The sequence below is a fragment of the Furipterus horrens genome, unplaced genomic scaffold (assembly GCF_987537825.1).
Source record: "Furipterus horrens unplaced genomic scaffold, mFurHor1.1.pri manual_scaffold_2, whole genome shotgun sequence".
In the NCBI taxonomy this organism is placed as follows: Eukaryota; Metazoa; Chordata; class Mammalia; order Chiroptera; family Furipteridae; genus Furipterus; species Furipterus horrens.
Genome location: NW_028327172.1, coordinates 164,494,384 through 164,516,622, shown reverse-complemented (window position 1 = coordinate 164,516,622; position 22,239 = coordinate 164,494,384). Strand labels below are relative to the sequence as shown.

Below are 22,239 nucleotides of genomic sequence, written 5' to 3'. Positions count from 1 at the left end.
GGTGTGTGTTGCTTTGTTCCTTTATTAAAAAAAAAAAAGTATCTGGTAACTTCGGAGACAAGATGAAAATAAGGAAACCAAGACATTTGTCAGGCCTTCCTACTTTTTAATTCTGCCTGCATTGTTTCTTTCTATTCTCAGCTCTGGACTCAACTGCTGTGAATTTGCACCCTAGTTTTTCTCAAACTCGAACTCATTGCTTTTTCTCTCGTCCCCAAAGTGGCTGAATTATTGCTTTTATGTGTTTCCTCTAGGTTCTTCACCACTAGAAAATACACAGCAAGAAATGTGAAAGCGCCTCACTGTGCTGGGAGTGCTACAGGACACCACACAAGTTTACAAGGACTCCTGGAGTCCCTGCCCGAGTACTGCCTTCCAGCAGCTACCCAGAGCCCTGAGAAGCGAAGCTGGGAGCGCACGCCCTGACAGCTGTGCCAAGCCCCAGCCCAGAGTCTCCAGGGAGGCTCCAGGGCTAAAGGTGTGAGAACCCCGAGGAATACCCATTGGGGCTGAGCTCGCCCCTCCCTCCCCTAGCCGAGCTGCTTGAAATCATTAGACTTCCCCTGCCTCCAGGTGCTCGCGAGAAGGTGCCACACCAAGTGGACGCAAGGCGTGCAAACGTCCACACGCAAACAGCAGGGGCATGAGACCGGCTGGGTGGGGAAGAGAGGCGCACAGCGTGCAAGGTGCGCGCAGCATGCACACACGTGTACCCCGAACCTGTCCCTCCCGATGTACCCTGGTGCCCAAGCCCTCAGCCCGCGAACCTCACCAGAGAGCCGTGTAACTTTCCAGGTGCGCAGCTTGTCACCCCGGCGCAGTAGCCCCTGCGTCTTTGCGTTCTCTCCCACGCCGCCCTCCCCAGCAGCCTCCAGCGTCCACAAGAAGCGCAGGTCAGCTCAGACCACCTGGGCCGTGGGCAGGGCGCGCGGTTCAGCTCCGGGGCTGCCCGCACCGCTGCTCGGGCTACGTGGGAGCCGGGGGAGCACGGACCAGCGCGCTGCGGGAAGGATATGTGGTAGCGTTGGTGCTGCCGCCAGGCTCCTCCGCGGGGGCCAGTGCAGAGAAGACGCGCAAGGAGGGAGGGGAGGAAAGGAGGGAGGGGAGGAGGGAGGAAAGGAGGAAAAGGAGGGGGCGGGGGTCAGCCTGGGCTTTGGCCTTGAAGAGCAGGGAGCCAGCCTCCCTGAAAGAAGGGTCACCCTCGCGCACACCCACACCACCCCAGACCTCTACTCCCGAGACGAACTGGCGGCAATAGTCGCAATCTGCACTTTATACCCTATACCTTCCAGAGTGAGGCAACTGAAGTAGAAAGATAACATCATGGTTGTAAGCATTTTTTCCCATGTTATTATTTCTATTTCAAGTATTTGGGGCGAGGGAGAGGAAAGTTCAGGGAGGTGTTCCTCTTTTCCGTTCCTCCGCCCACCCCGCCCCTCCAGTCTGTTTTCACTGCAGGCTCTCCCCCGCCCGCACCTCGCCTTCCCTCCCAGAGCGCAAACAAGGGCACGTATCCTGCACGTGCCCTCCCCTGTCACACCAATGCCCTTCCGGATGATAATATGACTCTGGAGCAGCTTGGAGACGCGCTCTTCTCAGACTCTGAAGCCATAACTTGCATCCAGTTCGCCAATTCACGTGATGCTGGGGTCAGTGGTTCGAATGGAGTTTCACGGGAAAGAGATTGTATCTTCCTTTGGAATCAGAAGGTCTTTTGGCAGGGAACTTTCTTGATCACCCAAGTTCTCCCTGTCGCCTTTTGATTACATGTTTTTTTTTCCTGAGGCTGGCACTATGGTTTTCTAAATATATGTATACCCCACCGCATTATTTGCTGTGCTCCGGAGTTGCGAGATGTTCGTGTAGCTTTCTCTCTTTCCTCCTGCCACCCCACCCCCAGGAATTTCACTGGCTAATCGAGGAGGACAAGGGCAGTTTAGTGTTGAGGAATGGGAAGTAAGTACAGTGAGGGTCTATTCTTCACTGTGCTTCTGGAGAATGTTAGACCCCAACTCTCTTGGGATTTAAGCCACGTGGTGGCAGTGGGGCTCAGATAACACTGGTGTGCACTACTATGAACATAAACATATAGAAATGAGGCCCAGGTAAATATGTCGAATGGTGGAAAATGTAGGTTGTGTGTGTGCACGCGCGTGCGTGCGCGCGCATGCACTAGTTGGAAAAAAAAAAAAGAAAAGAAAAATTGCAAAGTACTTTTTCATGAACCTGTGCCATTTTGTAGAGGCCTTCAAAATAGCCCAACTAGAGGAGATGAGGATAGGGAAGAATTCCATAGGAAAAGGGGAAATAATTAAGCCATTGTTAAGTCACTGTAACAGTGAACTTTTAAGTTAATGCGCTGAATGTTTATATATAGTTTAAGAGCTAAGAAGACAAAATCAAAGATTTTCAAAGTCCATACATTTCCTTTAGTCCAGTTTCTTTGGGGGCGGGGGGGTGTTAGGAAGAACTGTGGGTTGCTAATTAATGGGCCCCAAAATTGATGTGTTAGGTCAAAACTTGCATATTTTGAATGAAATAAAAATACCAGAGTACATTACACATAAATCTTTCATTTCAGTTAAAGACGTATATACTGGGTCAACCATGTAATATGTATTTTCATACTGCTCTTTGAGGTAAAAGCTTGAAAGCCATTGATGTAGTGCTGCCCAGGACCACCCAACTAGTTCAAGTTTGAGAGGGAACATAGGTTCTTTCCCAGTGAACCTGTGCTCTGTCAGCAATACCACACTGAACTGCAAAGAACAAGGAGGAGGTGGAGGAGGAGGAGAAGAAAAGTGACCATTTTTGAGCTCTTTATTCATTCTTTCAACAAATGTGCTTGAGCAGCTCCTAGGAGCTTCTTCTAGTCCTCAGGACTGGGCTAAAATCTGGGAATTCAGTGGTGAACAAAATTAACATGTGATTGCGCCAGTTTAGAATCTACAATCCAATGGGGCAAAAGAGACAACAAGCAAGTAAACACAAAAGAAACTATATGTGATAATGCTATGAAGGAAAATATCAGAGCAAACAATATGGAATTATAATTTAGATGTGGGAGGCTGCAATTAATAATTAACCCTATTTAAATTGTCTTTAATGATAAGGAAATTCATAGTTTCATACAGCTAGAAGTTCCTAGGAGTTCAAAGGTCAAGAGGCTCTAGCAGGTGAATTCAGCAAGCCACTGTGATCTCAGGGAAGGCACAGACTGTTTCTGTTATCCCCCCTCCCATCTCCAGCAGGACAGCTTGCTATCTGGATCTGCCCCACCCAAGTTCCCAGGATGGCTGGAACAGCCTCCGTTATGACAGCCAATCCTGACAGTGCCCAATGGTAGCAGAGTGTGCCTCTTTTCAAGAGTGGGGAAATTTTTCTCCTAAGCTGCCTTAGGTGTCTTGTCACCTGTCTTTAGTCCAAACCAAGTCACATGCCCATGCCTAAATGCTGGGAATGGGAGAGGGGAATGGAGAGAGGGTTACTATAATTGCCTGAAGTTCTTCAACATTTGCCCTTGAACTCTTCATAACTGTGTTCTTTCAGGAGTTGATACCCAAACAAAACAGAGAGGGTGGGAATGGATGTTGGTTAGGCAATCCAGAGTCTGCTACGAAGGAGCCCCGGGCTCTGAAAACTCACATTTAAATTTAAGATGTGTAAGAGTCATCAAGGAGAAAGCACCTTCAGACAGGAGGAATGCTGTGTGTGTGTGTTCTGACTCTTGCCACATATTAAAGACATACATGCAACTTCTCAACTACTACGTCCACCTGAGCAAGCTCAAAGAATTAAATAACTTGATCAAGGTCAGAGAGCTAATAAGTTACAGAGCCCATCTATGTAATTCCAGACCCTAAAACTGTACCCAGTTCGGCCTCTGTGGAGACGGAGAAAAGCCAAAATCCATTGGCCTTTCCTGGACATTGACTGAAGAATACATCCCTTCTCCAGGCCCCCTTGGCAAGGTTGCTCTGGGTCCACTGGCAGTGTAGGACCTGTGTTCATGAACAAATGCCCACTGGCTGTGCCTCAGCTCCACTGGGCAAGCACTGTCACTAGAGCACCAGGGTTCTCATGCCATCTAAACTCAGAGATAGTTTGTGGAAAAGTGGAGAGTAAAAACCCGTCTTTGTGCTGGACAGGTAGGTCCCCAAGTAGCCTCAGTGTTTTATAGGTATCACTCAGTTTTTCCTGCTTACTCTTTCCTACATGGTCCTGCATCCGAAGGACTGAGCTGGGAACAGGTTACAGTAATACTTCCATGCTGAACTCAGACTCCCAAGCCCCTGGAGAAGTACACTCTAGTTCAAGTTCATGCAGCCTAAATTCTGCTTTCTTGAGATGAATTCCCTCACAGAAGGCTCTGTAGCTGTCCTTGTGCACAAACTTCTGTCAGGCCACCTCATCAGTCCAGGCTTTGTGCTCACATTTGAACCCCAGATCAGAGCACCCCAAGGAATAAGATGAGCTCTCTTCTGTATGTCACCAGAAGATTTCCTGAGGATATGAAAGGGACAAAAATACCCATGTAATGGTTCTGACTTCCAGTTTCTCACCATCTCTTTGTTTTTACTGCTTTTCCTCTGTTTTCTTCTTTCATCTGTCTTCTGACTTGCTTATCTTACCACACTGACCCCAGGGACAGCCATTTCAATCACTAAGGTTAGAACCTTAGGTCACTGTGCCCTGCTTTCATATACGTTAGTTTTGCTATAACCCTAACTAACCCAGAATAAGTACCAGCATTTGTCTTTGGTGTTTCTGCCCTACAGGTACCAGCATCATTTGACATGGCTGTGAAACTGGGCCAAGTGATTCCACCAGTTTTTCTGCTATATAACCTCTCTGCAGCCAGCAGTCCCTTTATTCACCTCAAATCTCACTGATTCTGCAGGACAGTGATCCTTCTCTGTGATACCACAACAGTGTGCCACTCCATATCACAAATACTTGTTAACTTTTATATCCCCCTTATTGCACTACAGAGCAAGGACTTTGTTAGATTAATTCTTTATCTTCAGAACACGCATAGTTCAACTCTTTTCAAAAAGCAAACAATAAAAATAAATAAATCCGCTTTTCAATCTACTGTCCTATTTTCTTTAAAACAAAAATCCTACTTACCAAAATACTAGAGACTTGAGAAAGAACCCTATACTCAGTGTCTCTACTTCTTCTATGGAGCTCATTACTAACACCACACAACCTTTCAGGCCTAGCTCTGGGAGCATTATTTTCCTACTCCTGTCTCTCAAAGGGGACAATGGCCCCTCATTTGTCAAATGCCTCCCTACTGATTTCTGGTGGGGAAGAGGATAAGCCCCATGGGCATCAACTAATGGCACATTTGGGCAATTGTCATAGCCTCTCCAGGTAGTACCTAGAGCCTACATGGATTCCCATTTTGAACTGACCAGTCTCTTGCCCATGCTCTCCTTGAATGTCTACCCTCCTCTAGCCCCATTCACATGCATTCTAAGTTTTCCCAGATTTACTCCCTCCCTCCCTTCCTTCCTCCTTCTTTCCTTCTTTCCTTTCTTCCTTCTTTCCTTCCTTCCTTCTTTCCTTCCTTCCTTCTTCCTTTTCCCCTTTCCTCCTTCCTTCTCTCTCTCTCTAGCCTCAATCATTACTTCTAGGTATATGCCTTTTCTTCAGCATTTCCACAAAACTATTCTTTATGTCAGTTCTCTTGAGGTATTTATAGCTTTCTACTTTGGATTATTGTTATCTATCTACATTTTTATGATCCTTGCTTGACTGTAAACACCTGGAGGGCATGGTTCAGAGCACCAACTACAAGTCCAAATCCTAGGGATAGAGAGAGCCATGACTTTATTAGCCAGAAGAATTGTACTTATGTTTCTGAAATTCTAAAAAAAAAGTTAAAATATGTTCTTGACTTTCCTTCTGGAACAAAGACAATTGTCAGAAATTAATGATCTGTCTAATTAATCAGGTAATAGTAAATTTTACTATAAAGGACCAGTATATAAATACAGTTAATTTTCTGTTTTTAACTTCATATACTGAGTTTCAGTCCATAATGCCTTGAGTTTTCTAAATAGCAATTTTTTTCTAGTTATGGATGCTCATTAAACAATATAGCCAGTGTACACTAACTGTATTAGACTCAGTGTTTGGCATCCCAACACAGTGGACCATTCAAGCACTACTTTGACTTCTCAACTCCTTAGACCTTATATCCAGTATCTTTCATCTCCACTCACTTTCAGCTATCAACTCCCACAGCCACACTTGGAATCTCTTCTAAAATCATTAATTCAGATAATGTATATTCACCCCAGATAAGCTCAGCCCTACATGCTTTTCAGACATAATGGTCAGAGCAGTGCCTCTTGATTGTAGAACCCAGGCTAATGCTGTCACCAACTTCAGCCTCCCCTTGAGCGTCCTCAACAGCATAACACCCATCACAGAGGGATCCTTAGTAGTTCAAGGTCCCAGGTCTGACTTGACAGGACCCACAGAAGCTCTGGCTTCCTTAGCTGATGCTTGGAGGGAGGCCAAATACCCGAGAAATACAGTGGAATTAATGCTCTGTGGAGCCAACTGACCATTGAGAAACAGGAGCCAGGAAGAAGTCAGCAGATAATTGCTCAGCTTTCCTGCCCACCTAAGAGCTATTCAAAGATGCAAGGCTTCTGGACTTCAGCTGCTTTAGCATGACTCAGCAACCATTTTTGTTTTCTAGAGACGCTGTGGACACATTGGTAATGTACCACCTTCCATCTGCTTTTTCTCCCCCTCTCCTTCATTTCCCTTTCCCCCCTCACTCCTGCTTCCTTAGGAGAACATCCCCTAATTAAGAAGGAGATTACTAATTGGAGGATCTGACAACAAACTGATTTATAGACATTATGCAACGTTATATTTTGCCTTCTCTGTGGATTCCTCAGAAAGCAAACTTGGCATTTTAGATATAATTCAAGTATTTGTGGAAACATTAGACAAGTGTTTTGAAAATGTCTGTGAACTGGATTTAATTTTCCATGTAGACAAGGTTCACAATATTCTTGCAGAAACAAGAATGGTCCTGGAGACCAAACTGAATAAGATTATTACAGGAATTGATGCACAAAATAAACCGGAGAAAACTGAGGCTGGCTTTGTGGGAGCTGCCAGCTGTAAAAAAAATAAGAAGCTTCCAGAGAGCCCAAGAAATATTAACATTAGTGACATCATATAAAAGTGCAAAACCTGACCTCTTTTAAATAAAATAATTTAAAAGGCCACTAAGTTTACCATGCAGTTGCTTACCAAAAATAGAAGAGGGGAGTCTTAACTTTTGCTCTTGGATTTAAAGTCAAGGTACTGTATATAAGTTGTGTAAAATCTGTATGAAGTTTCAATGTTGTTTTTCTTGCTCAGTTATTTTGAAGAAATTGAGTAGTTACAGTGTTAATTTTTTTCCCTTTCTTTTCTAAACTGCATTTCTATGCCTTCCTAAGGCACCCCTCTACATATTGTCTACAACAGTATTTCATAAAGTGTTTGAGACTGTTTTTTAAATTATATACAACCCAAAATGTTAGTGTTTTGTATGGGTCACAAATGCAGTATTCCTTAACTTTTTCTGTTATTTGTCACAATTGTTATATAAAGAACAAAGTATGTACTGCATAAAAACTTTATGACCTTGTCCTCTTAATTTAAATAAACTCCAAGGTAACTGGACTTCTAAAGCACCTTTCTGTTTCCTGATACCTACTTTAGTAACATTTTTTTATGACCCTCTGACTCAACAAAGTAAATAGAAGTATATTTTTTCACTGTTTAAAAAAAAAAAATTACCATGTGAGCTTTATCTGAGACTCTATTTTCTAGGGAACCCAGGCTAAGATAAGAACACATTCTGTGACCACTATCTTCCATTCTTTAAGCTTGTTTGCTCAAATGCTTTTTTCCCTTTCTTCCTTTCTTTCTTCTTTTCTTTCTTTCTTTCTTTCTTTCTTTCTTTCTTTCTTTCTTTCTTTCTTTCTTTCTTTCTTTACTTTAAAGTAACTTCTAGTTCCTTGACCCTCTAATTCCTTCCTCTCTGTCTTTCTTCTACTTCTATTCAGTTCAATATGCAATGCTACTATACTGAATATGTACCAAATATGCCAGTATACTAAATGCAGTAATATGCTAAATAGTACCATATTTTAAACTATATTACAAAACCATAGTAATTAAAACAGTAAAATTAGACACATAAATCAGTGTCCAATATGATCAATTAATTTAAAACAAAGGAACCAAGAATATATATGGGAGAAAGGACAGTCTCTTCAATAAATGGTTTTAGGAAAACTGGACAGCAACATGCAAAAGAATGAAACTGAACCACTATCCTACACCCTACACAAAAATTAACTCAAAATGGATTAAAGACTTGAACATGAAATCATAAAACTTCTAGAAGACTGCATAAGCAATAAACTCATTGACATAGGTATTGGCAATGATTTTTTAAATATGACACCAAAACCAAAAGAAATTAAAGGGAAAATAAATAAGTGGGACTGCAGCATACTGAAAAGCTTCTTCACAACCAAAGAAACCATCAACAAAATAAAAATGCAACCTGCTGAATGGGAGAAAATATTTGCAAGTCATATATCTAGTAAGGGACTAATACTCAAAATAAGTAAAGAACTTATACAACTTAATAACAACAAAAAAAACTATCCAATTAAAAAATGGGTGTATCTGAACAAACATTTTTCCAAAGAAGACATAGAAATGACCAACAGGTAAATGAAAGATGCTCAACATCATTAATCATGAGGGAAATACAAATCAAAACCACAATGAGACATCACCTCATACCTGCTAGCAGGATTATTATAAAAAACACAAGACACTGGCTGTGTAGGTCACTTGGTTGGAGCATTGTTCCAATATACCAAGGTTGCAGGTTTGCTCCCTGGTCAGGGCGCACGTAGGAGTTAACCAATGAATACATGGATAGGTGGAATGACATTCTCTCTCTCCCTCTCTCTCTCTCCCACCCCTTCTTGATAAAATAAAATAAAATAATTTTAAAATTTAAAAAGACAACAATAAATAAGTGTCGGTGACATTATGGAGAAAAGGGAACCCTGTGCACTGATGATGGGAATGTAAATCAGTGCAACCACTATGAAAAACAATATGAAGATTCCTCAAAAAAATTGAAAACACAATTACCATATGATCCAGCAACCCCACTTCTAAGTGTTTATCCAAAGAAAACAAAAACAATAACTTTAAAAATATATATGCATCCCTATGTTCATTGCAGCATTATTTATAATAACCAGGATTTGGAAACAACATAAGTGTCCATCGATGAATAAATTGATAAAGAAAATGGATCTATATTAATGGAATATTATTCAGTCATAAAAGAGAATGAAATCTTGCCATCTGTGACAAAATGAATGGAACTTGAGGGCATTGTGTTAAGTAAAATACATTAGACTGAGAAAGATAAATAGTATCATATTATCTCTCTTATATGTGGAATCTGGGGCAAGGAGGGGGGAAGTTTATAGATACAGAGAACAGATTATTGGTGGTTGCCAAGGCCAGAATTGGGAGAAATTTTTAAAAATTAAAAATTAAATCTTACTGTATTTTTGATACAGTATATATCTGTATCTATATCTATGACTATAATAAAAAGAAAGTATGCAGTGCATTATTTTATATTCTTGGTACTTTACCCCAACACTGTATCCTGCAACAGCTAGATAAAGCTGTCATTATGGTGGAAGCCCACTTGTCACCTTTTCTTTCTCATACCTGGACAGTGGGAGCTAATGGAGCAAAGCAAATATGGGCCTTGTTCTCATGGAACTTAACCTCTGGATCAAGGATAGGAGATTAGAGTGGTGAAACCATTGTAGAGAGCTATTTTGTATGATCTGCCCTAATTAAAAATATGTACAGCCCAATGCCAATTCCATTTCTGAGCATACTATATATCCCAGAGAAATTCTCACACGGGTTAATACAGGTATATATTCAAGGATATTTACTGAAGCTTCTTTTGTGGTGTTATGGTTTGAGACTGTAGGGTACTTGGGTGTCCATCTCTGGAAGGATGAATGTATATATTATTAGTGGATATATGCCATAGAATATTATACAGCACTTAGAAACAACTTTGATATTCATAAAGCAAAATGATATACCTTAAAATATATAGTATTTAGTAGAAAATGCAAGAAATATCATGAGATGTGTATATATAATACAATATCCTGTACAGAAATTTAAAATATGTATAAAATATAGGCATACACATTTTTTAAAAACACATACAAATAAAAAGATACAAAATGAACCCATTGGAATGTTTGCATCTGTGCAAGAAGGAAAATGAGGATGGATTTTTTTTGAGTAAAGGAAATAGTAAGGGAAAAAAGGAAAAATTCTGGGGAAGGAGATATAGAAAATAAACAAGTAAATAATTAAGAGAGACATTTTCCAATTTTGACCAGCATTATAGAGACTATAAAACAGAATGCTGTAGGTTGTGTGTGGAGGACTGCTTCTAAGAGGTGGTCAGATAGGAACTCTCTGAAGAGGGAGCATTTGAGTGAAGCCTAAATGATGAAGCGAAGCCCACCATCAATGACTTTAGGGGAGAAACATGCCAGGCAGAAGGAACCACAAATGGCTATGAGACCAGAAGGTGTTGAGTGAGTTTCAGAGGCAGAGAGAAGACCATTATGGTTGGAACACATGAGCATGAAAGAATGTGAAACAGATCTGATTCCATAGGTCTGGGAAGAAGCTGAGATGCTGCACTGCATTCTTCACAGCTCCCAGGTGACACTGCTGCTGCTGGTCTACAGATCACAGAGTGGCAAGACCCCAGAGGGCAGCCCTACCACTTTTACTTGCCACTCCAGTAATGCTCAGAGCTCCACAGGATCTAAATTGGTCTGGGGGTTCAAGGGCAAGGAGGTACTTATAGCCTAATGGAAATTTTTTATGGGAGAAGGAGATGATTTTGAGGATTAGAAGATAAGAGACTATGATGGTCTCCCTTATTCAGTGTTGGAGCTGAGTCCGAAGGGCAGGTTAGCAGGAAGAGCAAACAAGACACACTTCCCTTTATACATGCTTGGTATAAGCTCACACTCTGGACCACCACTCACACAGTCTTGGGCTGCCCTCAAGTCTATTTCCCTAATGTTAGAATCTGGCTGAGGTTTTGTCCATACCACAGCTTTCATGAAGCAGTTTTATAATCATATGTCCATGTGCCTATTTTAGGTTTAATCTCTAAATGCCTATATGTCCAAGATGAGCTTTTCTTCATTGTGATAATCGTTCAATGGGTATCAACTAATAAAGCAATGATGTTAAGTACCTACTCAAGTATCACTTCCAGACAGAAGACAACATTGTTTTGGAATGCTGGGAAATAATTCTGTCCCACAGGACAAGGTTATATACAGTTACTAGAGATGGGTTAGCTGTTTCGGTACTCAGATGCTGTGTACCAACAAATGGAAATAGCATGTAGCAACAGCTCTATAAATTGTAGCCTTATCTATAAATTTAAAAAGAACAATCACAGAAGCAAACACATGAGCCTGTCAAGTTGAGGAGACAGAGAAGTATGGCCCAAAAGAGGGAACAGATCAAGTATCCAGTGGGAGAACTAGGTGATGAGGAGATAGCCAACCTAACAGATGAAGAATTCAAAACACTGGTGATAAATATGCTCACAGACTTGACAGACATGCTTGAGCATGGCAAATACAGAAAAGAAGAAGTGAAGCCTAGGCTAAGTGAAACAGAAAAATCCACATGAAAACAATGGTGAAGGGAAAGAAACTGGGGTTCAAGTCAACAATTTGGAATATAAGGAAGAAATAAACAGTCAACCAGTATAGAATGAAGAAATAAGAATTTTTAAAAATGAGGAGAGGCTTAAGAACCTCTGGGACAACTTTAGATGTGCCAACATCCAAATTATAGGAGAAGCAGAAGGAGAAGAAGAAGAGCAAGAAATTGAAAACTTATGGGAAAAAATAAGAAAGAAAGATTTCCCTAATTTGGCAAAAAAAAAAAAAAAGAAATAGACATACAAGTCCAGGAAGCACAGAGTCCCAAACAAGCCAAACCCAAAGAGGACCACATCAAGATACATCCTAATTAAAATGTCAAAAGTTCAAGATAAAGAGAGAATCTTAAAAGCAGTAAGAGAAAGGCAGAGTTACCTACAAAGGGGTGCCTATAAGACTGTTAGCTGATTTCTCAGAAGAAACTTTGCAGGCAAGAAGGGACTGGCAAGAAGTACTCAAAGTGATGAAAAGCAAGGACCTACAACCAAGATTGCTCTATCCGGTAAAGGTATCATTTAGAATGGAAGGGCAGATAAAGTGCTTCCAAGACAAGGTAAAGCTAACGGAGTTAATCATCACCAAGCCCTTATTATATTAAATGTTAAAGGGACTTATTTAAGAAAAAGAAGATCAAAACTATGAACATTAAAATGACAACAAACTCACAACTATCAAAATGAAACCTTAAAAAATAAAATAAGAATTAAAAACAAAACAAACAAACAAAAGAACAACCACACCTAACCTAGCAATAGTTAGGATAACATAAGCTATGTGCTAATAATGGCTGTTTTTTGCTGTTGGTTCATTTTGTTTGTTGTTTATGAGACTGTTATAATACTAATCTGTAATTAGAAGTAGTGATGACTTTACCTGCAACATAATGAAAGATAAATGAAAACAATTTGAATGTTATTTTTTTTCACTTGGCTCTTTTAGAATATTGTGCCATGTACAAATGGGCTATTATGTGCCCATCCTGGCATTTCATCAACAGATATCTGGCTTGAACTATATTACATTTATCTTTTCATGTAATCATTAAGGAGAAACTAAAAATTTTAGGACCTCACTAGAGAAAAAAAATTGTCTTATTTCCCAAACCCAGATTGGCTATTACTGATTCTTCCTCCCAGTAATTTTTCCAGACACCAGAGATTTTATTTAATCAGTCAGCAATAAAATTTCCCTGAAATAAGGGTAATTGAAAATCCTGTTTAGTTTCAGTACTTCAATAGGTGAAATTGTTTTTCAGATTTTGCTTGGTTTATGTAAACAGTATACCACTAAGTGAGCTCATTTGATGCCATGATGCCAGATAGAACCATCTGCTAAAAGACAGCAAGTAATAAATCATCTCCAGGCTTGTATCTAGCCAGCATGTTGCATGAAAAAGTCAGTAAAACACAACTACATAGTCTTCCTTAACACATTGTCAGGTATCACTGTTCATTTCCAGCTCCTGATCTTGCCAGTGGGAATAACCACAAATTAACCTACACTACTGGACACTCTCCTTTTCTCTGACCACTTTATTTGTTACTGACTTTGCAATGTACATCTCTGGCTTCCCTTTGGAGACCTGAATTGGGAGTAAACTACCAATTAAATTGTCAGTGTGGTCCAGTTAAAACAGGTTCTTTTGTTAATGAAGCACAATAAAAAATGTACACATAGTTTGTTCTGGTCTCTTGTTATTTCATTTTATAAAGGCCAAGATTCAGTGACTGTTTATCAGGGACTGGATACAGGATACACAACAATTTCTAGGCTGGGTATTTACAAACCTTCACAGAATAAACCTAACAGAGCAGGTGGTCAATAAATATTTCTTTGGTGGATGTATAAATGTTGCTAGCAGGCTACTTAGCTATAAGACCAGAAGTGAACGCCACTTTGGTTTTGACCATTAAATAAAAGCGAAAATGTTTGAGGATCAATATTTTTAATTATAGAGTTTTATTAGAAATTCTGCAACTGTGATTGAAAGTTATTTTAGCTTTCCCTGTTACTGAATGGCTCCTTTATTGAGAGAACATTTTAGGAACTACATAATCAGCAGGCTCTCCAGTAGCTGATTGTAATGACTCGCCCTTGAACAGATTTGGTGTAGGAGTTGAGGCTTCATGGTGCTGACGAAAGGCTATGAGGGATCTGCAGTAGGAAGAATGAAAGCCAGAGTTTGGTCTCAGACCAGAGATTAAATATCGGTTCTGGCTGTAGATATCTGGGGAAGCAGAAGTAGCGTCCCCCTTGTGGAGGGAGTAGGGTCAGAGGAATAATATAGAACAGGGGGTGGATGTCTTAAACTTGTAGTGATTTGCCTTCTGCCTCTATGCCCAGCCTACACAGCAGCTAGAAGGAAACACTCTCTAGGCAATACTTCCTGAGGCAGTAGTGGGTTTGGAAACTTCTTGTGAGTTCATGTTTGTCTGGCACAGTGGTTCTCACAGTTTTGGTTTCAGAAGACTTTTTACAGTCTTAAAATTAATAAGGACCCCAACATACTTTTGTTTATGTGGGTTTTATCTATCAATATTTATCATAGTCAAAATTAAAACTAAAACATTTTATAAGTATTTATTTATTTTAAAATAACTACTATAAACCCATTACATATTCACATGAGATAATTTTATTAAATATAACTATTTCCAAAAAATACTGAAGAAAATCATTGTTTGATGTTTGTGTAAATTTTTTTAATGTCTGCCTTAGTAGCTGGATTGGCAGGATTCCTGCATTCAATCTGGTATTATGTCACATATCACATATGTGAAAGACAGTAAAAAAAGATAAATAAGGTCTCTGTATGGTTATAATAATTTTTCTGATCTGTGACTCCCTGAAAAGATCTTGGGAACTCCCATGGGCCCCTGGGTCACCCTCTGAGAATTATTGTTCTAATTTATGAGCCCCATACTATGGTTCTAGAGGCATCTACCACAGTGGCTGTTTTGGGGACTCAGCCCAGTGGCCCAGTTGGCTTCCCCATACTCAGGCTTTCAACAATAAAAAATTTAAAAAGGCTGTGAATTACTCGAACTCTGGGGTGCTTTTCAATTCCCAAGTGTAAGTGAGTAAATGAATAAATGAAGAAAAAATAAAATGTTGCTCGATTTTAAAATTTTATTTTATTTTTTACCTGAAATTGACCTATAGTCTCTATTGTAAAGCTGGATTAACTGCATTTAATCTGAAGGTAACAGAGATTAAAAAAATTTTTGGCTTCTTGAATGATCTTTTTTTACTTGCTCCCAAACCTGGTAAAATATGGAAGGAAAATTGACCATGTTGGGCTTCTAGTCAGACACAATAATTTATTCAAGTATTCATTCATTGACCAACCAACAAACTTTTGTTCAACTGGGGGGCGGTGCAGTTCAAAATTTAAAAAGCAAATATCTCTGTCTCCCAGAAGTTCAAAGTCAAATAGAAAATGCTGAAATTCTATAATTCATGCATGCATTTATTCAGCATGCAGCAACCCATTCCACAAATACTTATTGGCACCTACTATGTGCCACTATTGAAGCAGATGGAAAGAACCATTTCTTGTCTTGTGGAATTCAACCAACCAACTGGAGTTACAAACCTAAGTGATTAAAATATACTAAGTCACCATAAAACTAAGTGCCAAGTTCTATGGAAATTTGGAGGGAAAAGTGAATAGTTGGCTAGGGAAATGAACAAAGATTTCTGGATTTGGTAAGAGCCCAAGAAACAGGAGCATCGATTCTGTGATCTGAAAGAGCTGGGTTATAATGCCACGTCCACCTTTTTCTAACCTCTCTAAGCCTAAATCACAGTGCTCTGAGCACAAGCATGATCATGCCTGTGTAGTACCCAGGACAGTGTTGGTGATCAGCAGTAGAGAAGTCATAGAGTTCTTTAGGTGGAAATCAGTTGGGCTTACATTCTAGGTGAGAAGAACCACACATGCAAAAACAAGGAGACACGAAAGAGCAAAGTGTATGGGGAGCGGGGCAGGAAAGGGAAAAGAAAAGAAAAGGGAAGGAAAGAAAATTGATAATGTTAGTAGAATCAAATACCAAAAAGGTCCTTATTGAGGTAAGATCAGAGTTTCATGCTTTTGTTTCAATATCACTCCCTGTAACACCTACAGAAAAAATAAAGATATAATGCCTTTGATAAAGTAAATCACGATGATAAAAAAGACAGAGGAGTAATTTTCTGAGCATAAGTCTAGGTAATATTATAGTTTTTAATCAAAAAGTGAGTCTGCATGGGACCCAGCTTTCTAGCAAGCTGGAGGCAAAGATGTGATTCAGAGATGCCCGTCGTTTCCCACCTTGGATGCAGCTGTGGCTTTGTCAACACTGGGTTTGGATCAAGTACCGTAAGAATGTAACATATGTAAACATTCTCTGGAACAGAGGCCATAGGTGATAAATTCTTCAGGGATGGCACCATAAGTTTACACATAAATGTGCAGTGGTGCACTTTTTCCACAACTAGCCCTGCATTCTGTACCTTAGTGGGTAGCTCCATCTCTTATGTATCTCTTAAACCATAAATCTGGAATCTTCCCAATGCCTCCCTCTCCGTCACATCTAGTCATCAAGTCTTGTCTATTCCATCTTGAAAATCTCTTGAATCTACCCCACCTCTCCATTTCCAAGACTTCTGCTTGATTGAAGGGCCTAGCCTTCTCTCAGCTGCTCTATTGCCATAAGACCTTACCAGGTTAATCCAGCTGTGCACGTGAACTTGCTCCAACTATACAACCAAAGTGCTCTTTGCAGAATGCAAGTCTTACTATACTGCTCGGAGACAGCTTATCCATGCTAAGACTTCTCCCTGCCCCCCACCTCACTGCCTGCCAAATAAAGTCCAAACTCCATAACAGGACCTACAAAGCCTTGTATGTTTTTGCTCCTGCTTATCTCTAGACTCTGTCTCCTTGTATATTGCCACCTTCTCAGTACATTTTGGCACATTTAAGGATTTTGGAACTTTATAATTTCTGAATACCTCTTGCTTCTTCTTTGCATGGTATTTCCTCCACCTGGGTATCCTTCCCTACTTGCTCCCCTGGAACCAACTTCCTGGCACTTCCTGTACACAAATAATCCTTCTCTCTCTCTCTCTCTCTCTCTCTCTCTCTCTCTCTCTCTCTCTCTCTCTCTCTCTCCTATTCTGTGTCATGACATGCTGTTACGTTTACAACATGATGTGTCATTTTTGAGGCAGTTAACCTCTTAAGTCACCTGCAACCTCATTGAGGGCAGGACTGTCTAAATTCCATTCCACAAGCAGACTGAGCATCTATTTGGTTTCATGCACTATGCTTTTGCTCATAATACAGAGATAAATGGCTTACTCTTCTCAAGTATACAAAACCTCTGGACCAAAGAATTAGAAAGTTCAAATATTGAAAAGGAGATTATAGCTTAATAGGAGAGTCAAAAAGTAAAAATAAAAAAAAATAATAAGTCGGCACATTTAAGAGAATTATTATAGGTCAGAATTTTAATGTGTTCGGTTAAAAGCCACTGTGAGACATACAGGTCACAGTGGCTACAGTATTATCTTAAAAGCATACCACACAGATCAAAACAGAACAAAGTGAGAGTGAATTTCCAAATATAAAAAATAATGACATTTTTTAGTTCTTTTGAAAAAGTCAGTGGACCGATACATTGCCTCTGACATTTTATTCACACCAACTAAAGTAACTCTCAGTTTTGCTTTTCGCCAGTCAAAACAGAGAAGTGGTATAAAAATAAGTGTTTAAAAAAAAATAGTAGAATAGGTAAGCTATTCATTTTCTGATCAGAACTGACCTCCAGAAACATCTGACCTGGCTCCTGACTGATGGAAATATTTCTTCCCCTGCTATCAACACCTCTACTCCAACTACACTCATTTCTCACAGAGCTAGGGCAGTCCTAACTGAGCTCCTCTAATCCTCTCTTACTCTCTTGCATGCTCCTTCTTTGTTCTTAAAATCCGGTCCTCGTTTTTTAGTTTGCAGACCCCCTGATGATCTGCCCCAGGCTATTGCTCCTAGTTCTATAGAATGAAGCCTACTCTCAGTCTATAACTTCTAAACACTTTTCTCGTCTCAGGGTCTTTGTTAAAGGCTAGCTTAAACAAGCAGACACAGCACATCTTTATCAGCTAGACTATCTTGAAATTATTTGATATTTGAAAGTTCAAAAGTAAAAGCATGAACATAGTCATGGTGGGAATAATTTTAATCTGGTGGAAGTTGCTTACACTTATTTTGTGGTTTAGCCCAGTTTTAATTTTGAATTACATGGATATTACATGTGCTTTGGAGAAGGGGAAAGTTATTACCTTTTTAGAATTTATACCTTTTTTAGATTTTAATTCAGTCCTGCTTCACAATGTGAATAAAGACTTTTCTCTTAAGCTTTCACATATAGGTCACATATGGCTTAGAGAAGCCTTTCCTGACCTACCTACTCTACATCAGGCCTTCCTGTTAAAATTCCACATTGATTTTCTATTTCTTCATCCCATGCCCCAGCCTGGGCTACCTTAATTCTTTACCTGGACTACTGCAGTGGCCTAATAACTGGTCTCACTATTTCTTCTTCTAATCCTTCAATGCACTGTCCACACAATAGCAAACTGGTCTTAAGACCAGGTCAAATCGCTCTCTGTTTAAAATCCTTTGGTGTCTTCCCACTGCATTAAAATAAAATCTAACTTCTCCTGTTCTATGAGGTCCTGCATGGTCTGGCTCCTGCCCCACTGCACTCATGACCCTCCAACAATATTGGTCACTAGACTCATTCAGATTCCAGCTCCATCCTGTCAAGACCTTTTACCCCTCAGGGCTTTACACTTCCTGTTTCCTCTGTCTGGAGGTTTCCTACCTCTTCCTAAAAATGACAGCTTCTTTCATCTTTAGTTCTCTGTTTAAATATCACTTTCTTGTCAAGGCCCTATCAGATCACACCTTCCAAAAAATGAGCTCACTTTTGTTCTTTTCTTTGTTCATGTGTTTTCTCATAGCATCTATCACAAGTTATAATAGCCCTTGTTTATTTTTAATTAATTAACTAGCTGGTCTTTTGGACTGTCTCCCATCCTAGAAAGTGAGCTCCATAAGGAAAGGGACATCTCTGACTCATTCACTTTGGTATTTCCTGTGCCAAGCCCATTAACAGGCTTATAATAAATCACTCAATATATCTTTATTGAATGAGTGGTCCTTTATTGCACACTTTATGTTATATTCACAGAAATTTTTACACTTTTAATTATGTTTTTATGTGTGCTCTTACTGACTTAATATCTTCTTTACTGAAGTTCTATGAGAGCACAGATCAAGTCCATTTTATTTACTGATGTATTACTGGGACATTGCAGGTAAGGCCCTTAACTGATATTTATTCAATAAAAATAATTAAATAATTATCAATCAAAGAAAGACAAAAAGTGTCTAGACAATCCATTGTGTTGAAACAAAGCAAATGAACTATGTTTTTAATCATCTAAACTTGGGAAAGGCGGGTTTTAACAAGTAATGGTTCACCATGACCCCATTAATTGCTTAAGTCCACCCATAAAATTTAGATCTAATAGCCTGTTGGATAGAGATTTAACTTTATTATTTTTTAAATCCCTGATTCAGTCTTGTGCATTAGCATCTGCTTGAAACAAAGTATTTGCTTATGGGGGTAGAATGCACTTAAAAGCATTAATGATGTTTAAAAACCCAGTCCTTATTATTTGAATATTGGCCTCAGTCTAATTTTTGTAGAAAGCTCCATTTAAGAGGCTTCCAAAATCAAAACCGGAGTGTAATTTTGACCCACACCTCTGATCTGTGCCACAGTGTCAAATGGCTGTTGTGGTAGTTGGCAAAAACGGCCACAATGCCCTGTATCTCCTTCCATCAAAAGGTAGAGTCTGTTTTCCTAACTGTTGAATGGGTGCTGCCCCTGTGACTTGTTCTGATCAAGAAAATGGCAAGAGTGATACCGTGCCAGTTCTAAGTCTCAGTCTCAAAAGGTCTTCCAGCTTCTGTTCTTGTCTTCTTATAAATCTGCAAATGTCATGTAGACAAGCTAGGCTAGCCTGCTGGAGGATGAAAGAGCATATGGAGAGAGACCCCTGTTCTTTCACATACCTATGTTGAGGCCATCATAATCTGCCAGCCCAGCCAAGCCACCAGCTACCTGCAGAGGTGGCCTAGCTGTAGCAGATTGCTAGGGTGGCTCTAACAAAGTACCAGACTGGTGGCTTAAACAATAGAAATTTACTTTCTCAAAGTTCTGGAGGCTGGAAGTCTGAGATCAAAGTGTTGGCCAGGAAGGTTTCTTCTGAGGTCTATGAGGGATGAGTCTGTCCCAGGCCCCTCTCTTTGCTTATAGTCAGCTGATTTGATATTTGGATGGTATTCTCCTAATACCTTTATGTTGTCTTCCCTCTGTATGCATCTGTTTCCAAATTCCCTCCTCATATAAGGACACAAGTCATATTAGGGCCCACTCATATTACCCTAATTACTTCTATAAAGACCTTGTCTCCAAATATGGTAACATTCTGAGGTACTGATGGTTAAGACTTCAATATATGAATTTGAGAGGGCATGGTTGGGGAAAAATGGGGTGACAGGATGACACAATTCAGCTCATAACATCAGCCAAGGTCAGCAAACTTAAGAGCTACCCAGCTCAGCCTAGCCCAAATTGCTGACCTATCAAATAGATAGCTAAAAGTAAAAATAATAAATAAATAAATAAATAAATAGGTGTTGTTTTAAGTTACTAAGTAACCAATATAGCCATCTTTAATTGAATTTCAGTGTGTTTGCCGCTTGGTTTTAAGACAGTGGACTATCATAGTCCATTTGGGCTGCTGGCTTAAACAACAAACATTGAATTCTCAGATTTCTAGAGGCTGGAAGTCCAAGATCAAGGCACTGGCAGTTTCAGTGCATAATGAAAGCCCGCTTCCCAGTTCATAAAATGACTGTCTTCTTCCTGCGTCTTCACATGGCAAAAGGATGAGGGAGCTCTCTAGGGTCTCTTTTATAAGGAACTTAATTTTATTCATGAGGGCTCCACTGTCTGTACTAATCGCCTCCCAAAGGTCATGCCCCCCTAATACTATCATTGGGAATTTTGGGGGGGATACAAATACTCAGTCTAAAGCAATAGACTTTCCAGATATTACTGAGTTACAAGAGCTATGTGGTTACATGGGAAAGTTGCTAAGATAAACATTCACTGAAAACATACTTAGTCTTTCTAACATTCCAAGGGTGAGCTAGATATAATTTACCACACCCATTTAATTGTTTTCTTACAGGCTTTCCTTTGGGAAGTCCCATAAAAGTGAGCACACTACCATCTCAAACTCAGATTTAGTACTTTCCAATCAATATCTCTGCCAAAAATATGTTCTTCAAAGTATGTTCTTGTCCAAGTTTAAATGGCCTGTTTTCTTAAAAAATTCAAATCAAGCATGCCTCATAGTACCATCACGTAAGTAGAAACCATGGTTTATTTATTTTTATGTGTAATGTTGCATCTCTAAATACTAATATTTTCACCAGAATAAACTGAGTCTTGTGAAGTTAAAGTTCATGTATTTCATAAATGTTTCCCCAACTGAGTAAATATTGAAATGAGCAATTCTACTTTTTGACAGGGAATGTTAAATGTGCTTGGTCATCAAATGTGACTTAGTATTCCAAAGGGTATCCTAATGTTTTTGGCAATATTTTGAAGCTCTTATGAATCTCCTAGTCAACTGTCGCTTTGAAGGGCAGTTTCTTCACCTAGCAGGAAGTTTTCCTAGTTAATTCACCTTTACTTAGAGTTCCATATTTTCCTCTTTCAATTTTTTCCTACATATTAAAGCACAGCAAAAATTGTGACCGAGGAATGTTTTAAAAATTTTACATGGTTAAGCAGCCTTATTACTCTTGTGTTGGGAAGCTGATAATTCAAGGTTCTAACTTTAACTGGATTAATCTCATTCAAATCCTACCATGCATACTACACATCCTCTTGCCTAACTTCATTAAGAATTTTATATGAAAAATTTTGAGAACTGAGATGGTTTTGCTTTTGGAAGGGTCACTGCTCATGTTCCAAAATGTAATTTAAACCTAAGTCAATGCTATAAGCAATTAAATTTTTCCTTTAAAAACATTTTTGCAAAAACTTAGTTTCTTTGGGACTCTCCACCAAAAATCATGGACAATCCTACTCTCAAAAGCACCGCTGTGCTCCCACCACCACAATTTCTCACTGTATTGAGGTCTATTTACAGTTTTGCTTTCAAGTGTCCACATTTTCCCGCTGTGGTTGTCTGGGGAGATGGCAAGGTTTTGCTACTTCATCTTCACACTGCTTTTATTTTCGCATTGGCTTTA

The 22,239-nt window shown here is 39.6% G+C and overlaps 1 protein-coding gene across 1 annotated transcript in view; it reads right to left on the bottom strand.

Annotated features, from left to right (window-relative positions):
• The window catches only part of PRKG2 (protein kinase cGMP-dependent 2), an 87,488-nt gene extending 86,285 nt beyond the window's left edge, over positions 1-1,203 (bottom strand). Inside the window, exon 1 of the mRNA XM_090266716.1 lies at positions 773-1,203. The gene's annotated coding sequence lies outside the window, so the exon portion shown is untranslated. The remainder of the gene's footprint in view (positions 1-772) is intronic.
• Positions 1,204-22,239: the final 21,036 nt, after the last annotated feature.